The sequence below is a fragment of the Delphinapterus leucas genome, chromosome 10 (genome assembly GCF_059928025.1).
Source record: "Delphinapterus leucas isolate spDelLeu-1000000601 "Yukka" chromosome 10, BTC_Dleu_Yukka2, whole genome shotgun sequence".
Classification (NCBI taxonomy): domain Eukaryota; kingdom Metazoa; phylum Chordata; class Mammalia; order Artiodactyla; family Monodontidae; genus Delphinapterus; species Delphinapterus leucas.
Window position 1 is genome coordinate 21,349,184 of NC_143138.1, and position 12,920 is coordinate 21,362,103.

Consider the following 12,920-nt stretch of genomic DNA (forward strand, 5'->3'; position numbering starts at 1 on the left):
TGACAAAAAACAAATGGGAATATTGGTATCTCCAAAGTCTCACCTGTAAACAAGACACAGGGCTGCGTCTCCTTTGTGTATTTTATACAGTTTCACAGAGGAGAAAGTGACAAATTCTTCATCTACTTCCAACTACGAACACTACAGTTTTAATGAAGGGAACATACATATATATCACAGAAAGTTAGTGCTTTAATATTTTTACACTTATTCAGACTCGTAAAAAAATTATTCTCCTTGACTCTGTCAAATAGAAATCCATATTTTGTAAAAATAATTTTTATGTAGTTACTAGACCCCTGCTCACTATCACTCCTACTTATTGCCACTGTTTGTTAAATTTAGATGAACAGTGGAAATGTATTGAAGATTCTACTTTTAATAATGCACCTTAAATAATCATAAAAGGACCTTTTGTAAGCCACACACTTATTCAAAACTAATGGTCTTTTTGCTAATTTTCACCGAATTCTTCTTATTCCAGCCATAAGAAGTTTTCATCCACAAACGCATGAATTGATGGGAGAAAATATTCCCTGCCCTTTCACTAAAAAATGTCTTACCAATGCAATTCTACTTTACATATGTAACAACTTCCTTATCAAAATTAGCTATTAATATTTTTACTGAATGCTCTTACTAAATGTGAAGGTAATTCAAGTCCGAAAAATAAAAACACTTAAACACAGATTTATAGTCACTGGAAATAACTGAAATTTGGATTCCAGTTAATGTAAATAAATACTTTCTATTGCATAGTGGCATGATTGGGTAATTGAGCATAAAAATACATAGTATTAGGATAAAATTCTGTGGCAGAAACGGAATGAGTATATGTTTTGAGAGAAAACGTATTCTCGAAATTTTTTCAACTGTAAAAGCTCAGTAAGAAGGGCTTTTCGACGGAGGATGAGGGGTGGGGGGGAAGAGGAAAGGAAGGGGGAGAGGAGGGAGACGGGGAGGAGAGCTGTAAGGCCCAAACTGAGAACTGAGGAACGTGTAGAGAATGAAGACAGGTGAAGTGAGGGCACAGGTGGGGACTAGAGTGTTGCCGGTGAAGAATGAGAAGAGTATGGAGCTTGGGGAGAATAGAAAAAATTTTATCTTGACTGGAAGGCAATGCGAGTACTGAGGAAGGATGACAATTAAGGCTGGAGACACGAGCAGGTTAAAAGATTATCAAAGTGTGAAAGGCTCCCAGGAGAAAGGGGGAAAGAACTGGTTCTGTGTGAAAATTCTCTTAAAATGACTGCACTTTGAAGAATGGTACTGTACAGAAAGATGAAAAGGTAAGGCTTTGCCAAAAGCAAGACTTTTAAAAAGTTTTCAAAAGCACCTTCCCACTGTGGGACGAGGTGGCCGAGTGGTTAAGGTGATGGACTGCTAATCCGTTGTGCTTTGCACGCGTGGGTTCGAACCATCCTTCGACTTTTCTCCCATCCTCGTCGACTTTTCTAGTGGTGGGGATTGTGCCATTTGCTCTTTTACCTTCTATCTTGACAAAAGAATTGTGCATTGCACGTGTCCTTCCCAGACTCTCGAGTGTTCTTTCTTGGCTGGCTGAGTGCAATTCCTCTCTACTCTTAGAGCGTGATTTACTGCTTATCTCATCACATCTCACACACGGAAGTGATGTGGCGTCGACCTCTTGGGGACCCATAGGAAAGGTGTCTTGAAGGCGTAAACCCTCCCTTCCATCACATTGGTGGCACACGTTGCAGAGCCAAAGGACCCAGAGTTTTGGTCAGAACCTGGCTATTCCCTCCTCTGAACAATTTAGAGGGTAAGCAGGCAAAATAAGTTGAAGAGTGTTGGTTTAGTGGACGTCCAGATAAGAACACCTTCAAAGCAACAGGTAGAGGAAGAGAACAGGTCCCTCTATCCCCATCTTCAGCTCATTTCTAGTTTTCCCTTTGATTTTTAAAAATTCTCATTATTTAGGGTGCTTCCCGTTTGGAGGAATTTATACTTCCTTGTCATGATGTAAGGACTCATTAAAGAGTAATTTCACTAAAAAGTTTTCCTCAAAAAACGGGGAAAAAATTTTTTTTCCTAAGACTTCCATGTGCGTGTTTTTCCCCCCTGAGTTTGACAGTTGGATAGTGATGCACAGATGTTTTTATTTTAACGCATTCATTTCATCTTCTCCTGCCATTTCACATTTAACTCCTTTGCTTCTGTTTTTCCCATAGAGTGCACGCGAATGGCGTCTTCATGGTAATTGCAACATGTATTGCTTTCAAAAAGGATTCACAAAGCTTTCGCATTAACTTGATCTAAATTTGATAAATCATGCGTAGGAGCGAAAAAGGAGGCGACAAAGGGTAGGAGACTCGAGCCCAAGTAAAAACGCGACATAGACATCGGGCAGAAATCAAGAAAAAATGTTTTTCTTTCGAGTGTAAAGAAAATATAAAACCCTAACTGGAGTGAAGTGTGTATTTTATTGCCTGGAAGAAATGACACTGATCCATTGGAAATGAACGGTAAATTTTTAAAGTGTTCTCGAGTGAGAAGGGCTAGAGATTCGCTTCTCTTTTGAAATGAGTGAGGAGGGTGGATTGTGTTCCCCACCCCCGCCCCCCCCCAACTGGCAAAAGAAAAAAGAAAAAAAGAAAAGGAAAGGAAAGGAAAAGGAGGGGAAAGGAAAACGCTAACTGGTTTACAGTGGTTAGGTAGGGGGTGGCAATGGATTCTATAGAGGTGGTCGAAGAAGAAGGTGCATGTATAAGTTGACGAAATTTCTTCTCGCTATGTTGTGCCTGCGATCCAGGAGAAAAGAACTGGGCGTTAGAAGAAGGAAGCTTAGCAGAGGATGGTTTCGATCCATCGACCTCTGGGTTATGGGCCCAGCACGCTCCCGCTGCGCCACTCTGCTGACAGGCTGTCACGCTGAGCTCCTTTTTCCCCCACTATGAACATCATGAGCTATGTCATGTGTCCTTGTATATACAGACAAATTTTGGTTTGTTTATAAAATCGAAAGAATCAACTTCCCAGCAATAAGAGGAACAAAGTTCTGTGACTTATTGCACGTGGAAGGACTCAGATCACTCTCAGAAATATCATGCTGGACCCCCAAAATGCCTCACGATAGGATATGCTATATGATTCCACTTCTATGAAGTTCAAGAGCAGGCAAACTGTCTGGTGCTAGAAATCAGACAGCGATTAGCTTGCAGGATGCAATCTTGACTGGTAAGGGGGCATAAGGCGATTTTTCTGGACTAATGGGAATGTTCTCAGTCTCCATCTGGGTGGTGGTCACATGGGAGGAGGATACATCGGTAAAGTTTATCAGCTCAAACTACACATAAACGCTTTTCATTTAAAAATGTACTTCAATAAAGTATTGGGAAAAGGGTACCACAGAGAAGTAGTAACCTAATGGAAAGGAGAGACGGGGGTGTGTGTGGGGAGAGAGAGAGAAAGGGTGCTAGAGGCAGCAAGGGAAGGAAGGACGGAGCGGGGTCATTCCGGCGGACTCAGGTGCTGGGCGGGTCCCACTGATTCATCCAATCTCAGCCTCTGAGGCTGTGCTAAGTGGCAGTCATCACCAGGCCACCAAGAGGACGACCGGAATTCACCCACGGTGAGGCACTGACGGAGCACGTAGGTGTTCCGATGCCCCGCGGGCGACAGCGGGGCGGCGATAAGGAAGGAGTGCCCGGATCCCACGCCCTCCAAGGCTCCCACCCCCTCATCAGAAAACTCCCACCTTCAGCCTGCCAGCCGGACAGAGATCCGAATGCCCCTTTTGGCGGCATCGGCCCCTCAGCACTCCTGGACTCAACCCTGCTCTCAAACAAGAGCCCTGCTGTCCCGGAAACACCCCTGGCCCAAACCCCACCCCCGCCCCACCCCCGCTCCCCAACACACACACACACACATCACACTCACACACCAGAGGAGACCACCTGACCGGCGCTGAGGCCTGTAGCCTGAGCCCTCCAGACAGGTTGGCCCAGTTGCAGCCTGGAGCCCCAGTGCAATACCTGGGCACACTGTTTGCCACACACAACATGAGGCCCCACGTTTCCCAGGAAGGCAATGCCAACTGCCCTGAGACAGGCCGCCTGCCTCTGCCCACTCGGAGCCTGCAGCCCCCAGCACACGCCGAGGAGGCCTCAGCTTTCCCCCTTCGTCTGCTAAAGGGCAGAAAGTCCTGTTTCCAGTTAAGACGAAATCTCAAGGATCAGATACACCCTCCTGCTTGAAAGAAGCAAAACCTGACAAAATAGACGAAACAGTTTTCAAGACACCAAACATCAGGCAAAGAAGGATGGTGCTCCCTGACAGAAAGAAAGGAATGAGCGAGTTTTCTGGGCATGAGGTGAGACCTGGGATTGCAGCCTTGAGAGAGTTTCCAGGCCCCAGTGCGTGGAACAGGAACCCAGGCGGAGGCTGGTGAACTCCCTGAGTTGAAGTGACGGGGCGGATAGTCCAGGAGACCAAGGCAGCTAAAGCTGGCAGGACAGAGTACCAGAAAGGAGAGAGCCGCGAGAAGAGAAACCTCCAGAAAGCACTCCACGTGGAGCTTAGCACTGGTAGCGCACGCAGGTAGGGAAACTGTACAAGTCTGTGGAAGGACTTCCCACAAAGATCAGAGAAGTTACCATGATACTGAACTGTCCTTTCAAGTCAGAAGCAACGATACGAGATGCACGTCTGCCTAAGGAATCCAGATTCGATTCCTGTCCTTAAGAAAAGAAAAGAAAAGAAAGAAAAGAAAAGTCTGTGTTTTGTGTTTCTTGCTCAAAGTGTTCAAAGAGCTGCTGACATGGAGGGAAGAGGAAGTATCCTGAATCAGTCTGCCTGGCGTGGTCCTTCCTCACAGGGCAATCTCGGCTGTCAGTTCCTCCGAAAGAGTCGTCAGAGACGTGGAAAGAACGACCTTTGAAGAACGCCTATTTACTTTGTATCTCTTGAGGATTTGAGAAAGGACGTTGATTGCACAACTACTTTGGAAAGAGAATTGAAAAGCGAATAAGCTTGTAACCAAAGGTTGCCAGTAATCTTTTCCACTTTTTCCCGCCCATTTTTCGTGTTAGGTCGAGCTCCCACTCTTGCGTCCTCTGGCCCTGCACGTGTCTCTGTCCTCAGCCACTGGTCCCGGAGGAAAGAGTACACTGCCTGCTGGGAAGAATGTTGAAGTTGTAGTAGGCCGAGAGCCGAGTTGGGTAAGGAGTGGATAAAAGGTCCGCTGAGGGATGGTGGACTTGGAACATGTTATTATAGAAAGGACTCTACCCTCTTCGCAGGTGTGTGTAGGTTAAGAAGCAAGTTTCCTCCTGACGGATTCGGCAGGGGAAGTTCCCTGCAGAGGTGATCGAGGGGAGTGGCCAGTACGGGGATCGAACCCGGCGACCTTGGCGTTATTAGCACCACGCTCTAACCAACTGAGCTAACCGGCCCCCGAGCACCCACCCCTTATTCTCCTCTTTCGTTCCTCTTGCGCCCTCTCTCCTTCCCCGCCCCCACCCCCCAACCCCTTTCAAAGGTTAAGTTCTAAATGTAGCTTCTCTCAGGAGAATTTGGTGGTTGTTGTTGCTTTCCACCCAAAATAAACAGAATGAGACGCTGTCTCCTGAAAGAAAACCAAACGGAAAGAAGGCACACCGGTTTTCAGTCGTACTCCTGGACGTGAAAGAGGAAACCGACGTTTTTGGAGGAAGCTGCCGTCAACGGCCGGGGGAATCCATGGAAGTATGTGCTGTTGTGTAAATGGCTCGGCGCCGTGCAACCCAAGGCTTCCTTTTGGACAAAGGGCTGCTGTCCGAGTTTGGCTCTCTGTGTAGAGGGCACAGCAGATCTTTGGTGGGTTACACATGGAGCAGCTAGGTGTCCGAGGACCGTGAAAAGTAAACGTTTGTCTTTGGCCGAAGAGGTACTGCGGGAAATGGTGGTTAAAAGTTTTAAGGGAAAACGTACGTCACGTCACGGCCGGTTAGCTCAGTTGGTTAGAGCGTGGTGCTAATAACGCCAAGGTCGCGGGTTCGATCCCCGTACGGGCCACGCTTGCTTTTACTCCTTACCACCCAAGGTGGTTACACGTCTCTGAGACTTGGAAGGCACAGGTTACTTAAAGAAAAAAAAAAAAAAAAATCATACACGTCACTCACGTTACCCTCCGCATTTTAGAACTGTCTAACCAGCGCTCTTCTGGAAGTCGCGGTCCTGGAAAGCAAGCTGCGGCGTGGAATGTGGAGTGCGTGGTGGTCAGGACCAGCTCCAATATCCGGCCCGCACAAGCCCGGCCTTTCTAGATTTACCATTGCCTCAGTCAAAGCCTCTCGTCTCTCTATTCGGAAGGGGTTGAGGGGTAACCCAGTGAAGCTAATATTGGTGAAGACACTCGTAGATCCACATTGATTCTTTCTTTCTTTCTTCTTGTTCTTCCTCCTCCTCTTCTTTTTTCTTAAAGCCTCTTTGATTTGAATCTGTGTATAGGTGTCTCTGTGTGATCCTTTCTCCATATTTGCCGTGTGAGACTGAACCTTTCTCCATATTTGCGGTATGAGATTGAAAGCAGAAAGCGTTAGATTGTGAACGTTCCTGTGATCGCCTTTGAAGGGTCCTTCCGAGTTGCGCAAGAGGCGGGATTGATTGCCCTGTGGGGCAACAAGAAGGAAGGTGAGGGAGCTTTTCCCAGCGCGTCCTTGCGATCGGAGAAAGTTTGAAGAATTGGTCGGCGTGTCAATTGCAAGGTGATCGGGTGTCAAAAGGGTCCCGAGCCAGCCAGGAGTCGAACCTAGACTCTTCTGATCCGTAGTCAGACGCGTTATCCATTGCGCCACTGGCCCCTGCGTGAAACGGGGCCTTAAGCATGCCTATTAAATTAAATGAAACCTCCAAAGTCGCTGGTTCCGGAATGAGGATGGAAATAACCGCAAAACCATTGACTCCGACAGATTCATGTAATTCGCGGTGAGTGTATATACTACAACGTTGTTTTCAATTTCTATATTTAAAATCATAAGAATTGTAACCCTTAGAACATTCCATACGTGATAGCAAGAATGTCATTCCCTGAAAGCAAGTTTTCTCCTGCGAGTGCTCTTTGCAAATTTTTGCAATCGATCTGTTAATCTGCCATGCTTCCACCCGCGTCATATATTCTGATGTACTTCTATTGGACCCTGATGATGTGTGCGCGGATGACTAATGACTGCCCTGTATTCTCTTTAATTAGGCGTTAAAAAATAGTGCACATTTATTTGGTTTGGAAATGCGTTCGGCTGTAAGAATCACATCTTTTCCTCTTACTGTTAAAAGAGTAAGCCTCACTAAGAGGGAGAATCATGGGCAAATTCTGTGATAAACCATGCATCGGATAAAAGCATGCAAAAGTCAACGGTAAAGGCAAAACGAGGCAAGAATTCAGTCATTCAGTAAAGGTACACACATTCCAGAAATCAAATTTGACATAGAATGTGGGAATTTAGGAACTGATTTAATACCACATACATTTCAAACAGACAGACATGCTCTTTTTAGACAATTTGGTTGTATGTTTATTTTAGTTTTCAAATTGGGCAAAAGAGATGCCTCAAAATGTACAACTGCCTCGAGAGAAGGACCTTGGATGTTGAGAGACAGACACGGTATGGTAATGTTCTTGACGGCCCAAACTTGGAATCCAGAGTGCAATGCGTTCTCATCCCAGCTTTGCCATCTTTCACCTAACTGGCTTTTGCAATAAAAGAGAGGTGAACAGTGCTAACAGAAATGTGAAGATTTACTTAGAAAGTTTTGTCTGAAGGAGTAATGGTGGAGGTCAAGTTTCAAGGCTGAGGAGATGTTCACTAGGTATAGAGGAGTATTTGGGGTAGAACGAATGATATGTGCACACATCCCTGGGAAACAAGAGGAACTGCTGGCAGGTAGGACAAAGGGCTGCTGGTTGGGAGAGTGGGGGCAGTGAGGTACGAAATGAAGCTGAAGACACAGGAGTGGCCATGGAGAGGATTTCAGGCCATAATCTTCAGGGCCACATAATAAAATAGCCATCAGATGTTTAGGTGATAGGCAACTCTTTTAGAAACACTGCTTTCTGTCTGTCATACTTTTGTCCTCTCAAAGTTCACAGAATCTGAGATCTAGTCTGACCTAATCTAAGCAAAAGCCAGCTAAAATTCCCCCAAACATTTGAGAAAACTCCCAGGCATTCAGATCATGTGACTCCCCTTAGTCCACGAGGGACAAGAGCCAGGGCCCCTGTAGAGAGGAAGTGCTACTGGCACTGGCGTCCCAGGAAGGGAGGCGTTTAATCTTCATCTTTAAAACAGACATTTTTGCTTCTGGTAATGGTAAAAGTTAAATGGTAAAGCAGATGTAACGGTATGGTTTTGCTTTATGTTTTTTGGGGTTTTTTTTTAACGGTTAAAGCTGATGTAAAAGGTATGTTTAATAGGTCGCAAAACAGGCTGCTCTAGTCAGGGTTAAGTTTTAGTTAAATCATATGTAAGCCATGACTTCCCCACACCTTAATATATGCGAACATTTCTTCCATAACCATCAAGTAGAAATACTGTGTGCGGTACTTCATGTGTTTTTGTAAATAAAAAAAAATCGGTGCCTAAAACACACACACCACCAGCTCAATATACTATATCAGAACATTTCCCCCTGTCCTTTCTCTCTTCTGAGAAATCCCTCACACAGCCCGGCAAATCCAGAGTGCGCTGTTCATGGTCCTGACTCCGGGAAGAGGCGGGCTTCCTGGTGGCAACGCGGACCATCTCCGCCCGCCGGGCACTCACCTTGAGTTGAGCGGGATGCCGAGCCCCTGAAGTGTCCGAGAGGAGCCCCTGCCGGCCTCGATACCCTGCCTGCGAGGGCCCCCGCGCCCCATTCCGAGTACGTCTGTCCCACAGCCTTGTCTCTAAACACACACGCCGGTAAACCCACCCTAACCCCTTTCCGAGCCCGGCCGGGACTGTCCTGTGCCTAAAGGCAACTGCCTTTTGAACCCACGTAAGCGACAGGTCTCTGCGCCCAAAGGACAACTCGTGGCAGCGAGCGGCCACCCCTCCCAGGCAAGCCTAGGTGGCTGAGGCGAGTCGGCCTACGGATCCCGGCGCGCAACCTGGGCTTCCGGAGAAGGGGCGGCTTGGCCTTGACCGCGTTGTGGAAACACCTGAGCAGAGAGACCCGGATCGAGGCGGACTGCAGACCGAGTCCCCGAGGGTATTGACGGGGGTACCAACGCGGACCCCGGGAACTAGGAGAAAAAGGAAAGGACAGTGAGGTTAAGCAACGGCCTCTGCCGGACACAAAATCCACGTGTACTTTCTGGGGACGGGAAACGTTTCTGATTCATTTCCTCCACCCCCTCCTCCATTGCTTTCCACCTTCTCCACACACAAATTTTATATTGAAGGTTTTTGAAAATATTTCTGGCAAGGAAAAAAAGAAAATGCCAGAGATGGAAGACATCTGGAAACATCACCTTCTGTTTTTCGTTTGTTTGATTTACATCCGTGTTTGTCTGATGGCATTCATTCACTTATTCACTTCTAATTGCGGTAAGCATACCTCAGCTGCTTCCTGGCCATTTGCCTGCATTTCAAATCATTTGCCTCTACAGTGAAAGTGAAAACAGTAAAGTCTGTTGAAGAAAATTTAGCAAAATACTCCATGCCTTTGAGATGAGCAACTGTATGTTAGACAGGACATAATAAGCACTAAGCATACAAGAAAGATTGCTACACTGTACCCACCCCCACCCCCACCCCCCATCCCCCCGCAAAACAAAACAACAAAAACTGAGCACGTTTTTCCTCAAAAGTCCATTCGGAGAGAAAAACACTAGGCACAGACTGGCAGGACATACTCATAATTCACACATTGTAAAAGATGTTGGAGTCCGAGGAACCTACAGAAATGTTAAAATGCAGTAAGTACTTTAACAAGATGTAGCTCTGAGCACTGCTGCTGTGAGGATAGGTTGGAAACCCTTAGTTTTGCGGTCGGGCCCCTTAGAGAGGGCAGCAAGGTAGTAAGGAAGTAGTTGTGCTTGTGGGTAAAGTGGCAAAAGCCTGGGAAGGGCACTGTTTCCGCCCGGTTTCGAACCGGGGACCTTTCGCGTGTAAGGCGAACGTGCTGACCGCTGCACCACGGAAACGTCACGCACACGTTGCATTTTACAAGTTCAATAAAACGGCATTTCCTTGGTGCTCCCCAAGTCTAATAATTTTGAGTATTTCTCTTTTAGTATATTATCACTCACTGACTTTGCTTTCCCTCCTTTTTAAAAACGTGTTAAAATAAGAATATAGGAACTCTGCGACTCATAACCAAACGTAACTCATAAGCAGAGTCCAAATTCCTTCCCCAACACCACGCAGGGTAACCTCAGGCTCCTAGGGCATGTGATTACAAGGAACTACCCGACAGTACCCTGTGACTTTCATTTCCATCTCTCTTGCTCATCGTAGGACCCAGGACATAACACACAGAGCCCTGAAGACCCCCAAACTTCCGAGAGGGCATGCTTGTCCGGAGGAGACTGCTGAGCAGGGGCGGGGTGGGCTGTGCCCAAGGAGGGAGTGACAAAAGGAGTAGTGTTTGGGAATTCATGGGACCGGACTCTGTGCCGAGTAGGTTGAGGTGGGAGTCGTCAGTCAACTTCTTATCCAGTGTCACTCACACTGGCCTGGAACGCCTGTGCTCTGAGCGACGTCAATCTGTGCAACAGCTGACGTACTAGACTATACTTTATTTTTCTCCTCACGTCACCTGACCTTCGTCACTGTATTTGTCCACTTCCCAGCTTTTACCTCAAGGATCAGGAAGGTGCTCAGCAGCAAAACCATGGTCTTTCCTCAAATTCTCTGTGAGAATTTCGTGACAGGACAGCTCTGCCTCAGCACGTCTGACCAAGAGCAAAGCTGAAAACTCCTGTTCTCAGCAACTCAAACTTGGATTGGTCCCAAGGTTGCAGGAAACAGAGAAGTGAGACAGTATTTCCCAGCTAGCAAGATTGGAGTCCGCTTTTTCCCTGATATCGAGTTGGCAGCAAAAATGATGATTTATTATTCTCTAATAACTTGATTAGAAGTTTACTGTAAAGCAGTCAATGAGTGGCCCCCAACGTGGCCAAGCCTGACCCTACCAGATGTCCTGAAAAAGTATGCAAGTCTGAGGTAGCAAAGGGCACATGCACTGAGTATTATAATAAGATTGCACGAAATCAGTTAATTATTTTTAAAATTGCCAAATGAAACCACAGAGATAAATGGTCATTCATTTTCTGGTACAGATGAACTTATTTGCAAGGAAGAAATAGAGACAAAGATGTAGGGAAGAAAGTTATGGATACCAAGGGGGGAAGGTGGAGTGAGATGAATTGGGAGATTGGGATTGACATATATACACGGCTATGTGTAAAAGAGATAACTAATGAGAATCTACCACATAGCACAGGGAACTCTACTCAATGCTTGTGGTGACCTAAACGGGAAGGAAATCAAAAGAAAAAGAGGGGATATATGTGTATGTATAACTGATTCACTTTGCTGTACAGCGGAAACGGACACAACATTGTAAAGCAACTATACTCCAGTAAAAATAAACTAAAAAGAAAAGAGGAAACGGTTATAACACTACTTGATTTACACTACTCTAATTTATGTTAGAATTTTTCCCTTGTTCTTTTATTGGTTTTGGATTAGATTTGACTAAAGGCAAATGGGTAAAAACAACTCCAGACTAAGTAATGGGTGTGGAAAATAGCTGTGAACATATGTAAGTGCAGAACTTGAAAGCACACCCATCGAAACTAGATCACTAATTCAGTAGCCTTGCCTCACACTGGATGGTCCACGTAACAGTAGTGTAGACGTCACTCATCTGGGAGACTGTAGAAGTGGTGACTTTCAGGCCCTGTTGCAGATGTAGTCATCTAAAACCCTCATTGTAATGGACCATATCAGGTCATTCATATGCTCACAAAATTTTGAGAAGCATGGCTCTAAGGCGCTATTCAATGTGCCAAAAAGCTATCTGGCACAAAATTGGGGAGATCTGAGGGGAGAGGTTGACCATTCAATGAATCAATCAAGAAGAACAAATGTCTCCGTTGTGTTAAAAGTTCTAGGAGGCAAAAATAATTGAAAAGATCACACAAAACCGAACTGGCAATGTCTGACACCTGATCTAAAAGGTAAAGGAAAGACCAAGAAGCAATCACTCTAGGTAATTCTAATCTTCATCTCATGATTTCAGGGCAAGTTAACGCTCTTGGGAGACTTGTTGATATTATATTTATTTTGTAAGCAAGGGGACTAATGCTGTCCCCATCTCCTCCTAGGACTTGAAGGCATGTAAACTGCAGTTAATTCCAATTTTTTTTGCCATATGTAAAACACTTCCTCCTTAGGCCCCACTGGGATTTGAACCCAGGATCTCCTGTTTACTAGACAGGCGCTTTCACCAACTAAGCCACGGAGCCAACTATGACACCAAACTCATTCTTACAGTATTTGAAGGAGATGTCACTTTCCTCTTTCACCAATGCATTTCTCAAGAATTTTTGATTAATGATAGAGTCTCGGGACTACTTCTCAGAGTTTCTATCAAGTTCTTTTACTTTCTCTCGCCTGAAATATGCACAGAAGTTTACATGCTGTGCCAAGACAAGAAAAACTTTCTGAGCCTCTGGACCCTTGAAGTAGGTAGCCAAACCATTTCACTTCTAGGAGCTTTTACAACTTCGTTATAGGAGATATTTCTCAGTTTCAAATCTGCAATTGGGAAATGATGGTGCTTATTGGTCTTGAAACATAACATGAACTGGAGCAATTTGAAGGACTTCACCACACCATTTGCTACTCTTACTGTGAAAAAGCAATATCTTACAAAAGAGAAACGTGCTTCCCAATATTGATTTTGGAGCTATGTGGCAGGTAAAGGCATGC

At 45.6% G+C, this 12,920-nt stretch overlaps 6 non-coding genes across 6 annotated transcripts; 1 reads left to right on the forward strand and 5 right to left on the reverse strand.

The window, feature by feature from the left end:
• Positions 1-2,806: 2,806 nt before the first annotated feature.
• TRNAM-CAU (transfer RNA methionine (anticodon CAU)) lies at positions 2,807-2,878 on the reverse strand. The gene has a single exon. It is a non-coding gene; the product is annotated as a tRNA-Met (tRNA).
• Positions 2,879-5,339: 2,461 nt separating this feature from the next.
• TRNAI-AAU (transfer RNA isoleucine (anticodon AAU)) lies at positions 5,340-5,414 on the reverse strand. Its single transcript has one exon. It is a non-coding gene; the product is annotated as a tRNA-Ile (tRNA).
• Positions 5,415-5,941: 527 nt separating this feature from the next.
• Positions 5,942-6,015, forward strand: TRNAI-AAU (transfer RNA isoleucine (anticodon AAU)). Its single transcript has one exon. It is a non-coding gene; the product is annotated as a tRNA-Ile (tRNA).
• A 715-nt stretch (positions 6,016-6,730) lies between these two features.
• On the reverse strand, positions 6,731-6,803 carry TRNAR-ACG (transfer RNA arginine (anticodon ACG)). Its single transcript has one exon. It is a non-coding gene; the product is annotated as a tRNA-Arg (tRNA).
• Positions 6,804-10,053: 3,250 nt separating this feature from the next.
• TRNAV-UAC (transfer RNA valine (anticodon UAC)) lies at positions 10,054-10,126 on the reverse strand. The gene has a single exon. It is a non-coding gene; the product is annotated as a tRNA-Val (tRNA).
• A 2,254-nt stretch (positions 10,127-12,380) lies between these two features.
• On the reverse strand, positions 12,381-12,454 carry TRNAT-AGU (transfer RNA threonine (anticodon AGU)). The gene has a single exon. It is a non-coding gene; the product is annotated as a tRNA-Thr (tRNA).
• Between the last annotated feature and the right edge of the window lie 466 nt (positions 12,455-12,920).